The sequence below is a fragment of the Globicephala melas genome, chromosome X, assembly GCF_963455315.2.
Source record: "Globicephala melas chromosome X, mGloMel1.2, whole genome shotgun sequence".
NCBI classification, from domain to species: domain Eukaryota; kingdom Metazoa; phylum Chordata; class Mammalia; order Artiodactyla; family Delphinidae; genus Globicephala; species Globicephala melas.
Window position 1 is genome coordinate 121959241 of NC_083335.1, and position 21367 is coordinate 121980607.

Sequence of the window (21367 nt, forward strand, 5' to 3'; positions counted from 1 at the left end):
CGCTGCACTCACCGGAGTTTCTGGGTTTGAACAGGTTTCCCACGTGTCCTCTTCCCCTTATATGTGACCTGTCCCCGCTCCATCCCACCTGAGAAACTAACTTATCAGGCAAGCTTAGGGCACTGCTGAGAGTATGAGATGGGACCACATGAAATCTGCACTTCTGCACATCAGAAATAACTAAGCGTTGGCCGTTTCATGTGGTTCATCCCAGGGGGTTCTCCGTCCGGGCAATTTTGTCCTCTCTGGGGACACTGGGCAGGGTTTGGACCTGTTTTGTGTTGTCAGAACTATGAGGGGGTGGTACTGGAATCTGGGGGGTTGAGACCACGGCTGCAGCTAAACATCCTACAGTACACAGAACAGCTCCCCTGCCCACCCACCCAGGCCAACACAAAGACCCACCCGGTCCCAAATTTCAGTAGTGCCAAGGTGAAGAAACCCTGCTCTAGTTCCTGGAATCACAAAACGGCAACCCATGGGCCAAAGATAACCCCTGCAGGTAGTGTTGTTCGCACTCTCTCTTTCTCCATGCTGCATGGTAACTAGGCAGAACTGACATTCTCGTTACAATGAGCCCGGTCCCTTCTGTATGGGATCTGCCTGGCCCCTGGACGCATCTCGGTTTATAACCCTCTGATTTCAAAGAAGCATATCCTAAATTAGTGGTTCGAAAATGGGCCATGCTGCACTCCTGTTTCCCCCTCCCACTCCAGGAGATAACTGGCTGTGTCTGGAGACATTGCTGGTTGTCACGACTGGGGGGACAAGTGCTCCTGGCGTGTGGGGGGTGGAGACCAGGGATGCTGTTCCACACCACACAGTGCAAAGGACGCCCCACATCAGAGGGTCATCGGGCCCTAAATGTCAGTCGTGCCGAGGTGGAGAAACCTAGGTTCTATGCAACGTGATACGGGGTTTAAGAACAGGGCCTTGAAGCCACTCTGCCTGGTTCCAAAGGTCTCTCCACTTACTGGTCGTGTTGTCTTGAGTACCTTCCCCAAAATGGTAGTAATGATGATTTCTGCCTTAAGGCTGCAGGGGAAATTAAGCAAATATAGATAACTTCCTAGTGTTGAGAACATTGATACTGGCTATTATGACCTGTAAGAATTATTTTTGAAATAAAAATGGCAAGATCCAGAAATCACAGAAAATTCATCACGTATCCAGATTGCTGGAGTTGATCTGAAATCCTGGTTTTTCTTCAGGTTTTTTTTTTTTTTTTTTTCCGTCCCAATAGACAGCATTCCCTTTAACCAACACACATGCATATTTGAAAAGTAAATAATTTTTCAACAGGAAGTTCACAAGGGCAGATCATTATTATACAAGTTTTATGTACAGAAAACTAGCTCATCACAGGAAAGCAGTGGGTTTTATTTGCAATGTTTATTCTTGCTCCAGATAAATGGCCACCCTGTAGAAATCAGCACAGGCTGCGCTGCACTAAGAGCAAAACACAGAAGCCTGAAGTACTACGTTTGTGCGTGCAGGGGGAAGGGGCACGGTTGACCAGCACAGAGCATGGGGTGCCGGGTGAATCATGTGCCCTGTCCTCAGGATGGGTCTTGAAGCCGGTGCGTGGAAGCTCACTGGTCTTCCCAACAAGCCTGTCACTCCTCCAACCCGATTCCGTGTCGTCTGCCCAAGATACGCCATCCTTGAGGGCTTCTGCTTGATTTCAGCATGTAAGGAGGGGGCAGTTTTGCAGAAATTACTAGGATTAGACACACAGGAGACAGCTGGAGAGTAAGCAGGTCAATTTTTCTCATTAAGGTGTGGGAGAAACAGTCGGCCGCGTGCTGACGGCCCTCCTCACCTTCGGCAGGGAAGGCAGGACAAGCTTAACAGGTAAGGTCACACCACGTGGCGGTTCTGCAATTCCTGTCTGGCCCCTCATGAATCCACGGGGGTGGGCGGGAGGGAGCCCGTGACTGTTCATCACTGAGACACCCACGGCAACAAGGCAGGGTGTCAGGGGCCTCCATTTCAATTCCGTGATTCAAACAGACAAACAAAAACCAGGATGATTTTCTTCCCCCTTTCTTGCTTGCTTCTTGTTTATGCTGTCAGGAAGGCTTCATCTGATAGCTTGTGTTTTGAGTCTGTCTTTTGCACTGTCTACGTTTTCCCGTATTTGAGGGAACTGCAGAGGTGTGTAATCACTGCAGCATCTTCTCGCTGCTCAGAGAGCTGCTTTATAGAAAAATCACAGGCTCGTTGAGTCTGTCGGCCAGGATTCCAGGGAAGCCCGGCAGCTGGGTTCTCAGTCCTTCTTAAATAAATAGCAATTCTGGTGGCAAGAAAACAACGATGGAAAGCAACAGTCTCCAGTCACTTGCTGGGATCCATGTGCCCCCATGGAGCCCAGGCGATCCAAAAGGAAGACATGCTGGAAGCACAGCCTGTTCTGCAAATGATCTCCAAAGCCCTTCCAAAGTCTGCCTTGGGAATGACAAGCTTAAAGCACAGGTGAATGGGGCGACTGAATCCGATTCCTTCCCATTGTATGGGTTCTCTTTTAATTTTGTATGTTTCCCCCATGCCAAATTTTTACCTTGACCAAAGGGAGCTCTCTCCCATGAGAAATGAAAAGCTCAAGAAAATTCTGAATTTCTCCTTGCCTTCCCATCACAAGATATTCATTCATTTTGTAAATTATATTGAAGTATAGTTGATTAACAATGTTGTGTTAATTTCTGCTGTTCAGCAAAGTGATTCAGTTATACATATATACACATTCTTTTCTTATATTCCTTTCCATTATGGTTTATCACAGGATATTGAATATAGTTCCCTGTGCTCTACAGTAGGACCTTGTTGGGTTTCCATTCTATATGTAACAGTTTGCATCTGCTCATCCCAAACTCCCAGTACACCCCTCCCCCACCCCTCCCCCTTGGCAACAAGTCTGTTCTCTATGTCTGTGAGTCTGTTCCTGTTTTGTAGATAAGTTCATTTGCCATCACAAGATGTTAATAAGGGCTGGGAGAGATCTAGTCCACAGATCTAGTCCAAATCTGGCCACACCTATTCACTGACCTGTGGTCTCCACAAAGGCAGAGCTGAGTTGATGCAGAGACTGTATGGCCCGAAAAGCCAAACACATTTACCATCTGGCCTATTATAGAAAAAGTTTGCTGCCCCCTTGTTTTGGAGTTTAGAAACCAGAGGCCCAGAGTGGTGAGGTGACTTGCCAAGACCACACAGGTAGGTAAGGATGGAGGCAGGTGCGCCACGTTTGTTTTCAGGACTTCGTGATGGACCCACGTCTTACCTCTCGGTACCTATTGGGGTCGACACGTATCACACGCTGGCACGGTCCACCACATAAGTTAACTTAAGTCTATAAGAAACGCCTTTGTCCTATGATAGGCAAAGAAGAAAGAAGAAGATGGACAGGTTGCCAACTTTTAGGTGGGGCTGCATCCCCCCAGCGATATTTCATGCCACCGCTGATGCCTGCTGTGTCCATCTGCATCAAGAACAGAACGTCAACTCCTAAATCATTCAGAACCTGGTCAAACGATACGCAGTGTCAGGCTGCTTGGTGGGTATGAACAGAAGACCTATACCTGAAAGCAAATTTCTCCCATTAGGTGTCACATGATGAGAAAAAGATGGTGACACCCCATTGTCTGATGACAAAAACAATCAAGGGATGGAAGATTTCCCCCACAGAGTAGTAAGGCTTTGCCTCTTCCAATCCAGCCCACTAACACATGCAAGAGTTAAATCACTCTACATAGTTTGTTGCTTTGCCGTCCGAAATTGTTCCTTTGTTCCGTCCGAAATTTGTTCCTTCGACGTCCGAAATTGTTCCTTTGTTCCGTCCAAAATTTGTTCCTTTGCCGTCCGAAATTGTTCCACCCAGGAAGTCGCACCTGCCCCCATCCCAGCTCTGTCCCATCTGCCTTATTTCCCACTCCTCTCTTCTGTGTATCCCAGGCTCAGAGCCTTGGGGCACTGAACCGTCACAGAGGACACCTGAGGAGGTCCCCCTTGGAAACATGCCACTCAGAAGTGGTACACTTGTGCTCTGCTCCAGAAACCCATTTGTCTGGGATACTTCGACACCACCTGCACTGGCCACCTTCAGTCCTGCACCCTGGAATGCCCTTTCCTTTTCACACATTGCATTTCTGAAGACTACCAGAAATACATCTTCTTGATGAAACCTTGTGCAACCCTATTCTGTTATGGGTTTTATACCTTTTTGATCCATCATCCAAAGGAGACACTTTGTGAATATCTCTCTCAAGGCATGTCTGACCCTCCACTTAAGTTCATAGTCTTTTGCATCTCAGCCATTAGACCATCTTAAGGGCAAGAGTTGTTTCCTTTGTCTTTCTAATCTTCACCCCACCATCCACAGAGTTGGTCCTCAATGAAAGTTTGTAGAACTGGGCAACAAGAGTTAAGAAGACTTCATGGATTCCTGTTTGTATTAGCCAGGGTGCTCCACAGAAAGAAACAAAACCGATGGGAGATATGTATCTATATGTAGATCTATCTTTCTATCTATTTATCTGAAGATCATTTACATAAGGAATTGACTGACACAGTTATGGAGGTTGACAAGTGCCAAAACCTGCCCTCTGCAAGCCAGAGGCCCAGGAAGGGCCTCAGTCTGAGTGTGGAGGCCTGAGAACCAGGGTAGCAATGGTGTCCATCTCCGCCCAAGGACAGGACACCAGTGTCCCAGCTCAGCAGTCAGCCAGAGAGACTGAGAGGGAATTCAACAATCCTCCATTTTTTGTTCTTTTCAGGTCTGCGGCAGATAGGTTGATGCCCACCCACCCTGAGGAGGACCACCTGCTTTGTCCCGTGTACCGATTGAATGCTGGTCCCATCTGGATGTACCTTCACAGACACATCCAGAAATAATGTTTAGCCATCACAGGTGGATATAGGTTTTTGTTTTTTCCTTTTAAGTGTTGATACTTTAACTCTCCCTATCATGAGGTGCATGCAGAAATAACTTCATATGCAGAAGTGTTCTGTTAAGGGCCAGAACTGCACAACTGCTCTGCCGCGTGAAAGCAGCCGTAGACAGTATGGAAATGAACGAGCATGGCCGTGTTCCAAAAGAAGTTTTCAAAATCAGATGGGGTCTGCATTTGGCCCATAGGTTAGAGTTTGCAGCTCCCTGCGAAAGCTCAACAGAGAAATTGTGCATGTTCCTAGGAACACAGAACCAAAGGCATGTTGAACAGAAGATGCTTTCACATATGTCCTCTATCCAGGAAATAAATAAATACGCAGATGTTAATTTTCTCACTAGAAAGCCTTTTTTTAAAAGACATTTTCCTCAATGCCTGCAGCCTAGTAGCAATGAGCATCATTTCACCTCATTTTATTTGCTTCTGCTCACTCGTTGCTTCAAACTGTTTGCGAATCACTTGTTTTATGGAACCGTTAAATCTCTGGAAACTAACTGAGCTCAGAAATGTGGGCCTGGGCTGGATATTCTTCTTCTTCTTTTTTTTTGCGGTACGCGGGGGCTCTCACTGTTGTGGCCTCTCCCGTTGCGGAGCACAGGCTCCGGACGCGCAGGCGCAGCGGCCATGGCTCACGGGCCCAGCCGCTCCGCGGCATGTGGGATCTTCCCGGACCGGGGCACGAACCCGTGTCCCCTGCATCGGCAGGCGGACTCTCAACCACTGCGCCACCAGGGAAGCCCAGGATATTCTTTTGACTATATTAAAATGGAAAAAAAACTGTCCTCATTTTTCTACAATGGTTATTGTCATCGATTCATGAAATCTTGAGCAGAAGTGAAAGCTAAGGGGCAGCTTGGGTTTAAAGGGCTACAGATAGAGTCATCATTCCATCTATGAACTAATATTAAAAGATTGACACGCAGCACAGGAAAATCATTTTCCATCACTTCAATATTGGAACCAATCTCATCTTTGCCCTCTGAGGTCCGCATCCACACACCTTCTTGAATGCATTGCATCAGGTTAAAAAGTGCATTGCTCTTTCCAGCCATTGCCAGAAAAACAAATTTGAGTATGATTTATCAGATATTCAGAGAACTACAGAGAGGAAAATGGTCTGTCGATAGGACAAAGGGGGCTGTTGACGTTTTTGTCCACAAGTTCATGAGCTTTCTTTCCTGTCTGGGTAGATTTATTATCTTGTAGAAATTGAGTCATCTCAGCATGGATTTGAAAGACACATATTAAACTTTTTCTTAGGCATTAGTTGGGCCAATTGTAACCTGGGGATATTTGATAGACAAGTCCATGGTGCTGGTGATGAGTGGAAGGCGGAGAATTTTGCAGGCACATGCCCAGTGTGTCTAGACAATCTCACCTTTCCGGTTTAGCCTGACTGTGGGCTGAAATTTCACAGGAGTCTTCCTGGCTTAGGATGAGAAAAGCCACGTTGTAGAGGAATCCTGCCCCCCCCCCAACTTCCACATCCCCTCTTGTCTTAAAGCGGCACATTTCGGTGAAGTCTGTGGTCTTTTCTATCTACCGCTTCTCGCTCAGTGTCTTTGGATACTGAAAGATAGGGTCACTACAACATTCAAGGTGGGAGTTCTACAACATTCAAGGTGGTTTCTGAAGTTCTACTGGATAGAGCAGGTTCTACAACATTCAAGGTGGTTCTACAACATTCAAGGTGGTTTCTGAAGTTCTACTGGATGGAGCAGGTCCAAAAGATTCAAAATTGTCCTGAAGCAGCAATTCTGCCATTATCCTTATAGAAAAGGACGAGCATCCGTCAGCATCGGAAAGTGGTCCTTTGAAAGGAGTCCCACTTTCCAAATAGTTTGGGACAGGAATACACATCAAACCGTGCAACGCTCACGGAGAGTAGTCAGATGCGGGAGGTTCTCGAAGACTCAGAGATACCCGAGGATATGAATTTCACCCACTTTCTTACAAGCAGCGTTTCTAAAACCCCTAGGACGATAGAAACCCTGTGTCTCGGGAGAAGGAATCGTAACTCTTCGCATGAAACGCGCCATCGGAGAGGCCGTGCAATCGCTCCCGTGCTCCTGGAGCGTCAGCGGGTAGTAAACCAGGCGGATCTTGCCAAAAGTCAGACCGTGACTCAGGAGGTCTGGGGAGGCGCCGCCGGGTCTACATTTCTGACAAGCTCCCAGGCGGGGGGATACTGCTGGGATACAGACATTGGGTAGCAAAGGGACAGAGTCCACCTGCGGAAGCTGCCCCTTCATCTTCTGAAGCTCCACTCATCCCCTTCAAGGCTACCTGAGTTACTGCTGTTGGAATCCCCACCCGGCCAGTGGTTTTCAGTCAATCCCAGCTGCGCCTTGGCATCAACCGGGAAGCTTTCAAAGAAGGCTCATCCCAGAACTGTGAAATCAGAAGCTCTACGCTGCTGCCTGGACATTCTTTTAAAAGTGAGATAAAATTCACATAACATACAATTAACCACGTTCGAACGTACTATCCAGTAGCTTCCAGTACATTCACAAGGTAGTACAGCCACCACCACTAAGACGTTTCTGAACATTCTCATCACCCCAGAGAAATCCTGTAAGATTAAGCAGTCCCTCTCCATTCCCCCTGCCCTCAGCCGCTAGCATCCGCTTTCTGTCTCGAAGGACTTGCCTATTCTGAACATTTCCTGTAAGGAGAATGATACACAATATGGTCTTCTGTGTCTAGCTTCTTTCCCTTAGCCTAATATTCTCACGGTTTGTCCACGCTGTAGCCTGTGTCACCCCTTTACAGTGAGTACTGTTCCACGGGACACACAGACCACATTTTCCTGATCTCTTAAACTGTTGATAGACATCGGGCTGTTTTCACCTTTGCTGACTCTGAGTTGCCCTGTTTGTGTACATCTGTTTGAGCACCTGTTTTCAGTTCTTCTGGATACGTGACTAGGGGAGGAACTGTAGGGTCGTGCGCTAATTCCATTTTTCATCGAGGAAACGCCCAACTGTTTTTGACAGTGGCTGGACCACTTCGTGCGCCCACCGGACACTGACATTTTTTAAAAGTTCCCCATGGAGTCCGAACGCCAGCCAGTGTTGACAAGCTCTGCCCCATAAGCAAAGATGTCCTTGTCAGCCCTCTAAACACATAATTGTTTAATTCAGTGGAGTCCCTGGACCAGTGGCAAGAGCATCAGCTTGGAACTTGGCAGAAGTGCACATTCTGGGTTCCCACCGCAGACCTACTGAATCAGGAGCTCTGCACGCAGGCAGAGTCAGCCCCCGCTTCATGAAAGTCCCCAAGGCAACTCTATGGTTTCACAACTGATGCCCTACATACAATTTCATAACTTGCAATATTTTCACCTAACTCTACATCTTGTCCATTTTCCCACATCATGGATCATTATGTGAAAATATAACTTCCCACTTTTATCTATGATATCCTAACACAAAACAAGCCTATGATTCACTTAACCATTCCTTCTGGGGGGCCTTTTGGCCTTTCCCAGTTTTTCCCCAATATAAATCGCGCTCAGTGAATATTCTTGACAATAACTCTTTGCCGACCTCTCTGTATATTTCCTTTGGTTCCATTTAGAATTATAATGAGCAGATCGTAGAGTTTGCACATTTTCCTCCTTACCCTGAGCTGAGTACTTCTTCGGGTATGAGCTCTTCCTGTGGATGGAAATCCTACACGTCATGAAATGAGGAAGAAGAAATGAATTACTGGTTACGTTGAGTATATAGGAAATATTGGCTTGATTGTCCTACCAAACCAGGGGGGAAATAAATACAGAGCCACGTTTATTCTCTAAGACTGTTCCAGTCTCCCTCTGTTTCTTCGGTATGTATGATGCTTGAGCCAGGCATTTAAATTCTCCTCTTATTTCTTTATCCACATTGGAAGCGGGGAAACACACTCTGTCTCCTTCCCGGGAGCTGCTCAGAATCAGCAGAGGAGAGGTGCTCCGTGTGGGGAAAGCACTTTGTAAGCGCAGAGCACAGCGCAACGTGTGAGGTGTTTTTATAAGTACATTCACTGCTTTGAACAGTTCCCTCCCAGAGGTGCCCCAATGGAAATATCCTCATTTGCTTTGAGCTGACACTTTCATAAGCCTGACCTATGTGGTTTTATTTGCTCTGAATTCGTAAGTGGCCGGCTCTTTACACGTGCCTATTTGAACACACTCCTTAAATAGCTGGGTGTCAGTTCACCTCAGTTAGATTTTGTAATTAGCGCATTTCTGGCTTTATTTTCCATTTCTCAAAAAAAGAAAAAAAAAGGCCACGGATAAGGACATGCCTCATTTTTCTATGACCGTATTTGGTTTGGAGTCCCCCCGAAAGTGTGTATGTTGCCTGTATTCTCATTTTTATACAATTTTACTCTCTCATTGGTTTATATGATCAACAGGCACAAATAAGAAAAAGGATGGGTAAAAAAACAGCCAAGTAATAAGCCCTACAAACCTGGGGAGCCTACTGTCAGGATATGTGAACTCTGCAGAGTTGAGTCAATGTGGAAAGCTCTTCTTTTCTTGACGGTGTGACATAAAATGTAGAAATATCTTAAGTGTAAATACCCTTCCCACTTTGTGAAATCAAAAGCCCAAATCAAGCTCTTGGCACAATGAACATTAAAAAATATCCCAGGTATGAGAAGTAACTCACAGTTCTGCTGCAAACTTCTCTGATAACAAAAATATGAATAATTTCTTCCCCTCCCTCTTTTTGCCCCCTGACCTAGGGCGTTAAGAGGAAAAGCTGATGTTCTTGGTTAAACCTTCGTGTGTTTGGTGTCCGCTCCTGTCTATGCCCTTGACACACTGTTTCCACTGTATGCATCTTGATGGACGTTTCCTTTGGGGGAAGAGGTAGCGGAGAAACACACAAAGAAAACAGCACAAAGATACAGTGATGTGCTGGGTAACATACTTGATACTGCAGTTTCCTTTCTAAACCTTCAGAGCAGGTTCCCTACTTAATGGAAACTCTCAGACCAAAGCGAAAATAGGTAACAGTGTCCATTTTCACCCGCGGCTGTAAAAAGCCTCGGCTTTCCTTCTAAACGAGGAACATTTCTAGACCCGGAGAGGGGCAGTAAGCAATAACGGACTACAGCTCCGGAAGATACCCATCCCCCATGCCACGAATAACACTTCTCCCAGTAAAGAGGCGTTTTGAAAAGACTATTCTGAAGCACAGAAGAGAAGCTTTCAGGGTGCTGCAATGAGCCAAAACGAAAAGGCAGGGGGCTGCGAGAAACAGAGCTGCTTATCGAGCAGGGGGCTCATCTGTCGTTTCGCTCCCTTTTCTCGCTGAAATTCTGGCTCTTCCCAAAGTGTGGAAGCTGCGACTTGCTAAGTGGGCAGCCTTGAAAGGTAAGGCTGAAAACGCCTTTTATCGGCCACAGAACGCCTGCCTCGCGACTAGGATGAAGGTCAGCCACCAGGAGAAAGGGATGCAGATCTACCTGGGACCTTGGTCCAGGACTCAAGGCTCAGCCCGCTGCCTTGATTTCAGTAGGCGAACCCTGTCCGCGTCCCCCTGTGCGTCTCCGGGGGACTCAGGGCTCGCCCGGAGGGACGTGATGTTTGATTCAGACCCTCGGAAGCGTCTGCTCGCCTAAGTGTCAGGAGCCGGGAGCACAGACTCATTTGCATCCGTCCTGCTGGAGGCAGCCCTCCCAGAGCGAGCAGCCCTCGGCTCGGGAGGCTTCCGAGGCGGCGGCGGAGTCCCCGCTTGGTTTTAAACTCAGAGGGGTGGGGGGAGAGGACTGAAAAAGAAAATGAAGCCAATTTCCAACAGACCTGACAAAGGCAGGATTAGATGAAAACGGTGGCGTTTGTTTAAAAGTGGGGAGAGCGTGCCGGCTACAGCCTTGATCTCACGTTAGTTACTTGGTACCGGCTGCAGCCTGAGAAAGCCGCATCTGTTACGCAGACGGCGGGGGTCGCCAGCGCTGATGGAGGGTGTAAGAGCGCCAGGCAGAAAATGAATTAGGTCTTGGAATGCCAAACTGGAAAACCCACTGGAACCAGAGCGCGGCATGCCGGCTCCGGCAGGATGCAGACACACTAGGCGCCCGTAGAGCGTGCTTCGTGGCCGCCGCTCATTACTCGCTATTTTTAGGCACAGCGCTGAGAAGGGACAGAGCAGGGCCGGGGGAGCGCGGCCGCCCAACAACAGGCTCATTTAGGACCAGCCCCCTTCCCATGCTCTGCAGCGGCCTCTCTGTGGGACTCGGGAATTGATTATCCACCCTCCTTGTGAATGTTGGGAATGTCGGCCATTGCGAGCACGCTACACAGGGCGACCTGTGCTCTTCGCGGGCAGAAAAGCAGAGGCTCACTGTGCTCGAGAGCAAAGGCCCAGGCGGACTCCGGCGGAGGCACAGGGCTCTCAGGACGTTCCGCCCCGCCCTGCCCTAGGGGTCGGCCTGGAAAAGACTCAAGGGGCCCCCGGGCAGGGAGTGCGCTGCTGAGAACGGGGTGCATGCAGGAGGCGCCAGGAGCTAGGAAGGGCTACTGGGGTCCTACACACAGGGATGGCGGGGAGTGGGGGGCACAGGTGTGCATCACATCTTGCAGCCCCCGGCGTCTGCCGGGCAGGTGGCCTCCAGCACCCTCCACTGCGGCTCACTCGCGTCCCCATTCTCACACTGCCCACCAGCACATCGGCTCAGATCCCAAGCATTTCAGCTGCCCCTGGACCAGTCTGGGCGCCACGTGGATGACATTCGCTTCCCCACCCAAGGCAAGGAAGGCGTCATCACAGTGCCGCCCTGACATTAAGGGAAAGAAAACTCGCCACCCTAATATTCGGCGGTACGTTCTGGGACTCACTTGATTAATGATGACAAATGAATCCAGCCAAGTGTCTCATCTTAGAAGGATGGGCTAGATGGCTAAATGTGTGGGTGCGCGCGCACACACACACACACGCACGGCACCAAGAACTACAGCAACAAGGAAAAGCCAAGCAGGAGAGAGGGAACACGTGAAACATGATCCATTGGGAGGAAATATCCATTCATCAAGCTTCAAACACACAAATCCCACGAGCAGGGAAGGAAGCATTATCACAGGACCTACTGGGGAAGGAGCACCGATTCATCGAACTTTCACGGGCCCGCATGGCAACAGGTCCAGATGATACCCATCTGGCTTTGAGACACGCATCTCTACCCAAGAGGCTGATCGCAGGGCCCTGTTTTATGCTCATCCTGACGCGACCTGGTGCCGCGTGGTGGTTTCCTGGGGTGACCCCGAATGCAACATTCCCCACACGCTCTTGTTTCCAATTTGGACAGAGGAAGGTATTGACACATGAGCAAAGAAGGGAAGGTTCCTGCCGTTCCGAGCCTTCTCGAGGTTAAAAGTTAGGTGACTGAGCTGCCTGCCCGATTCCTGAGAAGGCCTCTGTATTTGTTGCAGGAATAGAAACTACATGTCTTCAACTGTCCAGATGTCTTTCTCTAGGGTGTGAGTTTCATAATCCTCTCTATCTCCTTTGCCTCCATTATAAAGTCCCAGGGGAGTTAATTCCTCTAGGGAACTGGTTCTTAAGTGGGGGGTATTTAGTAAGTATGGGGGTATTTGGGGTTTTCAACATGGCTGGAGGTTTGGGGGATTGCTACTGGTACCTAGTGCAGAGGCCAGGGCTGCTGCTAAACCTCTTACAGTGCAAAGGACAGCATGTCTGCAGCAAAGAATCACCTGGCCCCAAACGTTACCATGTCAGAGTCTATTCTAGGGTGGTTACAGATGGATACCAGGACAGGCTGAGCCCTACCTGAAATAAAAGTACCTGGACCTGGCAAACCACTAAGCAGCATGTGGGATCTTAGTTCCCCGACTAGGGATCAAACCTGTGCCCCCTGCAGTGGAAGCACGGAGTCCTAACCACTGGACGGCCAGGGAAGTCCCAGGAAAAGTCCTTTCTGCAAGTGGCTTATTTGTTCTTATGTGCCGTACAAGCTTTGTGGAGCCCATAACCACACCAGGTCTGCACCACCTAAGAGAAAACTTGGGCTCTACAGAGTGTTACAAATGTGCAAGTAAGTCCTGGGAACACAGGTGTATTAGCTGTTGCCAGGTCCATGCCTTTCCGGTGCCCGACCCCTTCCCCCTTTTCCTCTGTGCAACCCTGCCTGGAATACTGCAACTGCATCCCTGGGCACCAGGCACACTTTTAAACACATGGTAGATTTCTGAGCGTATGTGGTAATGGTCTCTGGCCTAGGACTGGCCTTTCCCTGGTGTCCCGTCTTCTAAAACACAAGAGCTGGTCTAGGAGCCCATGAACAGCAGCCTGGTCATCTTGAAAAGTGTCACTGGAAAGAACCATAATTAATAAATGTTCTCGGTATTATTGTAACTGAGCAGGACCCTATGGGGCCTTCCCGAGACAGACTCCCACCCCCCCATGTCGTCCACCTGCCTCTTGTCTACAGAAAAACTTTCATCGAACAATAAATTTAATCAGAGAAGCGAGAAAATGCAGAAGCAAAGGGAAACAGTCAAAGAGGACAAAATAATAATAGTTTAGTCATTAGACAAAGTCAAAGGCCCTTAGTTCCTCCTCAAGGGCTGTAGATCATATTCTGAGCCACGTCCTGTGAGCTGTTTTGTAGATACTGAAACCCCCGCCAGGTGGGAGAAGTTAGCTACATGATGACCAGACTGTAGCCATGACAGAGGCTGCCACAACTCTGAGAACTGGTGTCAAGGAAATGGGAACAAACTGATCCTGGAGCTGAAGACTAACTGTACGTAAAACAATCAAGATGACACTGGTCAGACCACCGCAGGACCAATTTCAAGATGATGGTGAGAGCTGACTGTACCACTTCTGCATGGGGCTCCCTGCCTCCCCCTGAGCACCCCTGAAACTCCCCTTTAAAAGCTCTTGCCCACTGATCGGCAGGGGGGAGTTGGCTTTTGGACATGAGTCTGCCTTCTCCCCACGCTGCCGGTCTCCAGAGTGAAGCCGACTTTCCTTGCCCGCCAACACTTGTCTCTCGAGTACGGGCTTTGGAGCAGCAGCAAGCGGCCGGACCTGAGTTTAGTAACGTTTTGTGGAATGAGGTTCTCCAGTGTTTTCAAAATACGAGAGCCGGTTGGCTCACCAGGAAACGTGAGCTCACCTTATCCGAATTAGATGACCTCTCATGATGTCTCGCCTGCTATAAAGTGAGGAGCACATAAAAATTAAAAATAAAATAACTACCTACTGGGGCCATAATAGACCTCAATACCGGTTTGCACCCGTTTTGAATTTCCTGTTTTGCACAAAACTCTGGTTTGCACAATCAGCCGTTCTCGCTTCTGTAACTATGCTTGCTGGTTACCCCATAAGTTTTAAACCAATCAAAATACAGGATTAATGTTCCCTAAATAAGATAGCCAATCTGTTCTGCCCACCACTGGAAAGTCCCGAACTTGTTTGTACCGATGTATAAAAGAGTTAAAACGGCCTCTTTGGGGGCTCCCTGAGTGCCTTTGGAAACAAGGGCACAGGGGCCCAGGTTCGAACCTGCAATAAATGACCCTCGCTGTTTGGCTTTGACTCTCGACTCTGGTGGCTTTGTGAGGGATCTCGCGACCGTGGGCATTTCAAAAGCATATGTGCATCTCTTCCAAAGAGAGCCGACCCGGGCCCCAGATAGATCACTAGCCCATCCCCACACTCAGCAGGTCGGGAGAAGAGGGATTCAGTGAGTTCTGGGTTCCCCAAGCCCGGGAATTAGTGCAGGCTTCCGAGCCGCCAGGCAGGCATTTGGCGATGGAGGTGGGTGGTGATAGTTTCCATTAGTGAACACTTAAGTCATGAATGGGATTCTTATTTATGGAACATTAGAGATCACTGCAGTTTTCTTTAGGATTCAGGAGTGGAGTGTGTCTACTTTTAGGCAATTCAGGTGCCCTCGGGCAGAGGCTCTGCAAATGCATTCACATAATCACCTTCGAGCAACTAGATCCTGTGTACTGAGGGCCCTTCCAATCACGGCTTTCTATATACTTCTTATCTTCAGGCGAGGGGTGCATATGCCATGTGTGTATTATGCTGCTTCTGCCCAAGGCTGCAAGTATTGGATTTTACAGACAGACATCGGTTCCCAAAGGCAGGGCTGACATCCTGGAATTAGATTCTGTTCCTGGGCCACTCAGGAAAACCATGTACTGGACCTGAGACGATGGAGCTTCTAAGGAAAGGGGACCACTTCCACACCACCAGTACCATTAGCTGTCTGACCCACAGGGGAAGGAAGCACCTGTGCTCTTTAGTTGTCCTACAAATTCCGCCTGCTCCATCTTTAGTTGGAGTCTGACTGCAGGCCGTTATTTCCTCATCGACAATAATACAGACTTGCCTCCCGGTGGGCTGTCAAAGTCCTACTCGATGCATTTTCTGTCCCCACGCTGTCCCAGTTACCCTGACTTCTGGGAACAACGTGTATGTCAGGTCAGTGCTTCATGTCTGCAAAGCGCAGAGTGAAAACGAGCTGAGTGTGTCACCTGGGTGCACATGCCTCTCGTGTCTGACAATACCAAGAGTATCAGAGAACATCTTTGTGAGCCCACACCACACAGAGATGCGAGGATGGGCGAGATGCACAGACACAGAGTCAGGGAAAGAACTGAAGGCAAGACTCAGAGGCACAACTGTAACCCAGGGCGATGGTTTCACCGAGTCTTCCGCAGACACTCACCAGGGCCCCAGGTCTCTTAAATGTCATTGTTGGTGGCAATCATGCAACATAGAATGCACGACATTATATTTTACATGATTGCCACCAGCTACGACATGTAAACCCCGTCTCAGAGACTCATGCCATGGCGACGAGCATCCTTTCTTCCACCAATTTGCACGTCTTTTCAGAGAGTAATTCATTACCTCTGGTTTGATCTGAGTCAACTGGTGATAACTCAGAAGGGTTTTTCCTCTTACAGTCACTATTACCTAATTTTAGAGACAGCCTTTTCCCCATAGGCACCTGCTTAAATTAGTAAATCGAACAATGCTGCGTTACCTGTGGTTTTATTTTGCTTTTAAGATTCCTCCATTCTGCAAATGCCTTACATATGGGTAAGAAAATGCATTAGCTAATTTCCTTCCTACCCAGAGATGCGTTTCCAAGGGATTTTCCATTTCGATATTTGAACCTTCCTCTTCAAATCATATTTTCTTTTCTAACGTTTTTCATTTTCATAGAAATCGACACGTCTTGCACCTTCATTGCATTATCGCCCAGGATGGTGTTCCCCTCTTACACACAGCTCGTAGGTCGGATACGTCTTCCCATGGAACCGTAATCATTAGGTAACTTGATTGTCAAAAAAAGTTCACTTTCATTCCTAAATGTTGCCAACCTGAGTTTTAAGTTAGTTTTCCCTCAATTTATTAACTTGGAACAAGAAATGATTAATAGGTCAAATGCTTGCATCTCAGTATGGTTCCATCACTCCTTCCTTTTCCTGCCCCTACCAGCAAAGAAAAAAATCCCAGCAGCTTTGTAAGGAAGATGTTTTCTATGTAGCGACAAAACGGCAGCAGCATCTATGATAAACAGACGCGGGTCTACGGCCAGGCGTCCGTACAGCTCTGCTTTCTTACCCACCGTACACGTCTCTCTTTCAAGTTAATGGGACTCTTTCTCTTTCACTCCCATCACATGGAACCGGACATGCCTGGTTCACTGTCCTCTGGGGATGTCCAGATTCTTTCTCTAGAAATCTCATCCCTCCTTTAAGGTCTCAACCAGATCCAACCACCTCCATGAATACGCACTGCCCTGCCCCCTCCTTTTCTAAAACCCTGTAACATTTATGGCACAGGAGACTAGTTGAGTCAACTCAAGCCCGTTTCACTTTTCACTGCCTTCTTCAATAACTATTTATTAATCATCTACAATGTGCCCAACAAAACGCTTGGCCCCTGGGACATGACAGTAGAAGAGACGTGCTCAGGGCCTCAGTCTTGGAGTTTTAAGAGACTTGATGCAGAAACAGACATTCAGCGGAGAAACATACAAGGCATTTATTTATTAATAGGGTGATTCCCACGTCGAGAATAGTACATCTGTACAAGACACACTATAAGAAGCTGTATGGCTTCTCTGAGTGAAATTCCCAGCAGGTGCTCGAAAGAAAGAAAAGAGAAAGAAACAAGGGAAGAACTAATGAAAGAAACAAAAGGAAAGAAAAGAATAAGACACGGTCTGGGTGAATACTTCCTGTTACTGTGTACAGACTCTGGTTCCTTTTGTCTGAAACAGCACCCACCTTCCTGGGGAGTCCTGCTGTCAGAAGACCTAGCTCTGATTTTAAATATTTCAAACATTCTTTGCCACTTCGAGCACCTGCACCTTATAGCCTTCCAAGCAGGACAGGAGTGTGCAGGCTTCTGGACACCAGGTTAGAGCATCCAATCCACTAAACGCTGGGCATCCCTCACCTGCCCACCTGTGCACCTTTACTGCTGCTTTCTTCTGGAGCCTGCATTCACTCACATCCATCTTACTGCTGGGACTCGTTCCTAAGCATCTTAGGAAACATTCTACCACCACCTCCTACATCTCGTTAAGTCAGCGGAAACCTGTTATATTCCTTTTAAAACCCATGTTTTTCTCAACTTCCTCCTCTGTCCTGTGTCCTGCACTTCCAACAGACTCTCTGTTTCCATCCCATCCCATCTCTCTCTCTCTGTCACAGATTCACACTGGAAGATGACGACAATGGTCCATCGCCATGTCACTGGTTAATTTTTGTACAGCTTACCTGGTTTATATGACTTCCTCTCAGTAGACAGAGCTCAGAAATGATGTGGTGGGCGCTCGACTACCCATGAATCCGCCAACATGTCGTCAGAATCCTGAATAGCCTAAAACAAAATGCAACGTGAATTATGACAAGAGAACGTACAACTCCTTGCTCTGGCCTCAAATGAACATGTGGCCTTTCGACCTTGGGCTGGTGTCTAGATATAAACCGAAGCACCTCCGTGTCTCATACTGGTAGCTGTGAGCATTGGCACAGATCACCTAGCAAAATGTATCGAGGGGCAAACTGTTTAGTTAGAGAGCTGTGGAAGAAACAAAGTATGTCTCGTGGTTGCAGACAATGTCCCCGTTTCGTGATCTGTTACTGTCATATTCGGTTTTGCTTTTTGTGCTGTGGAATATTATTATTTTCTAAGATGCTGTGGAACTAGGGCTGAATCCAATCCAAATGATGCAACCGAAGGGGAGCAGAACGTGCCACCCCAAGATGTGAGTGTAGGGGTTCAGGACGTGCTGCCCGCAAACGTACCAGCAGGGGTCCAGGACGTGCTGCCCGCAAACGTACCAGCAGGGGTCCAGGACGTGCTGCCCGCAAACGTACCAGCAGGGGTCCAGGACGTGCTGCCCGCAAACGTACCAGCAGGGGTTCAGGACGCGCTGCCCGCAAACATACCAGCAGGGGTTCAGGACGCGCTGCCCGCAAACGTACCAGCAGGGGTCCAGGACGCGCTGCCCGCAAACGTACCAGCAGGGGTTCAGGACGCGCTGCCCGCAAACGTACCAGCAGGGGTCCAGGACGCGCTGCCCGCAAACGTGCCAGCAGGGGTCCAGGACGCACCATCCCAAGATACGCCACTTTGGTATACTGACGATTTTAGGCTACAAGCACGTGGAAAGTAGCAAATGCAGGGAGAAGCTTTCTCTAAACCCCCCTTTACCTCCTAAAGACAGATCCTCCCAAAGGAACCCAGGTGTCATCAGTCCCCTCATGGGAGTGTCATCAACCTGGCAGGCTTGACTCCCAGCACAGGACAGGAGTCTAGAGACATAGTTATGTACGTCTGCAGCATAGAGAGGAGAGATGCAGACACTGAGGTGTGGTCCACACCACACCCAGACACACTTCATCACAAACAGTCCCCCCTCCCATCCATCCTTCCAACGCCCCATCATCTCTCCTAAAACCCACTGACTCTCCCCAAAGAGGCTCATGTCCCACCTCGCCTTCCCCAAAAGCTGCCTGGGGGAGCTGCCCATTTGCCCCTGCGTATCCCCCATGTGGACATGAGCCAGGCAGGAAACGAACTTCTGTGTGTTTCTCTCTCATTAAGCTGTCTTTTATTACAGGGGTCTCAGAAAAGAACTCAGAAGGGTGGAGGGAAAATTATTTGTCCTCTGCTACGCAATCCTTCATGTAACTGTAGGCGATTATTTTTCCCTGAAACTCTTTTACACAATTTTCTCATGTTTATAGCATAATAACCTGAGAGTAAGACTTGGAACATCATTATTTCTTATTTGCCGAGAACGGAACAGTATGGTCATCAATGACTTTCTTCTCACGACTAATTTTCTTTGATACTTGAACTTATTATATACTTACTGGTCAGTTGTTTGCTTTCATTTTAATCATTGGACTCAAGCAGATTTTCTGTAGTTATTGCCAAAAGCTTGGGAAAAGTTACATTTATAAATCTTGAAGCAGACTAATGTTTTCTACACTTTGGCCACTCTGGTTTTGTTCCTAAAGCTTGTGCTTATGAGAGAAAAAGAAACAAACAAAACTAGTTTATATGTAGCCTCAAATGTTTACTTATCCTACTTCATAGGCAAAGAATTAAACCTTCATTCTACAAATACTCAGTGAGCACCAACTCTGTGTTCTAAGTGCTGGGGAGGGGGCAGGACAGATAAAGTTGCTCTTAGGAAGCCTAGTCACTATAGCAGGAGCGAGCAACCAACAAACCAACAGGTACATGAACAAAATAATTTACATCACCTGTGTTTAGTGTGAGAGGGAGTGTGAAACATAGAAATGGAATGAGTCATACGGGTGAGGAGACTAAGAATGACGCTAAGTTGGCAGATAGAGAAACACTTCTGGACAAGCGGTCAGGGAAGGCTTCCCTGGAGAGAGGACACCTAAACTGTCTTCATGAGGAGAGGCACCAGGTGGAAGCAGAGCCTGGGGAAGGCAGTCGTGTTTGTCAGCAGAAAAGAAGAAAGGATGGTAAGGTCGGAGGCTACTGAGCCAGGGAGGTAGAAAGGCAGCCGGCTCAAGAGGTGGGCAGGGTAGGGGGGGCCACGCGGAGCCCTGGGGTCTTGAGAACGAGTTTGCCTTGTGTACGGGGTGGAATGAGAGGCTGCTGGAGGGTTCGCCCAGATCACTCAGTCTGCAGTGTGAGCACGTTGTGGCAGGGAAAGCACAGCTGGAAGCGAGACACAGATGAGCCCAGCAAGGCTGAGCGATGAAGGATGTAGTTTTATATCCATGTCACCCTACCTGTTCTTCTCGTCTGCATCGCTGCTGTGAAGGACCACCCCCTAGAGAAAGGGCCACTTGCTGCTTAGATGCCCACTTGGACTGTGGCCAGGCTGGACAGTAGAGATTGTTAGGAGTAATATCAGACTAATTAGCAGAGAATGATGGACTTGGGAAGCCTTAAACCCCAGACACATCAGTACTGGTTAGAAAGAAAGCGAAATTGGCCGGACCTTAAAAATACTGTTGGATACCATGTGACCCCAGAGTGTAGGTAGCTTCTCTCCTTCCCCTGACCTACTTGTATCTACTGCACTCGCTGTTAGCATCCCTACCGTCCACCGCCTCACCAGGAACTTGGGGGCTTGACCAGCACCGAAAGAAAAAAGTATGAAATATGAGGTTATGAGTCCCAGCAGGGAAGAACCTAGCTGCTAGAGGTTCTACAGAAGCTGTGGCTTAAAGGGCATATTTATATTCATATAGGATTCACATCATTGTATTTCTCCCTGTTCTTCAGCTGGAGTCCTTTGTTAAGAATGGTGAAGGACCTCAGATGTTAGTGTGGTTCCATTCCAACTAGCCAGCCTACCAGAGCTTCACAGATGATGGCAGAAGACAAGAGACTCCTGGGTCAGAGGCAAAAGATTGTCTGTTCTCACAGTGACAGCAGGAAGCAGAGTAGCAGCGTTCGTGCTGGTCCCCACAGGAAACATGAAGAGGGCTGGCTGATGCCTGCACACACAGTGGATTGTGTGACGGGAGAGGGACCCTGTGCTTAGGGAATGTGATAATAGGCCAGAACACTGATAATAGGCCGTACACCTGTCTGATTGTAACAGCAGAGGAAGACATTGTCTTTATTAAATGGGGAGTGTAATAAGCAATAAATAAAGCAAACCTGACATTTGCTTTAGAGGAAGACCCTGTCTATCTTCCAAAGCTGTTAGCTATACTAACATCTGAGCAGGACCCTGTGGGGCTCCTGGGCACAAAAACCTTTTCCTGTCCCCCATTTCTTATTTTCAGGATAAAGGTTTCAGCCTCCTAGATCTCCCTGAGTTCCAAAGGGCAGGTTCAAACAGTTACTAATCAGGGGAGGGAGGGGATGCAGAAACAAGAGAGGAGCAGTCAAGACACAACAGCACAGCCTTGGGACAGGTCCTGGTTC

The 21367-nt window shown here is 48.2% G+C and overlaps 1 long non-coding RNA gene across 2 annotated transcripts in view; it reads right to left on the reverse strand.

Moving 5' to 3' along the window:
• LOC115842397 (uncharacterized) overlaps positions 1–21367 on the reverse strand; it is a 490939-nt gene that overhangs the window by 324386 nt on the left and 145186 nt on the right. For both annotated transcript variants that reach the window (XR_004035260.2, XR_009560676.1), the window contains exon 2: positions 17713–17815. This is a non-coding gene — a long non-coding RNA (uncharacterized lncRNA). The remainder of the gene's footprint in view (positions 1–17712; positions 17816–21367) is intronic.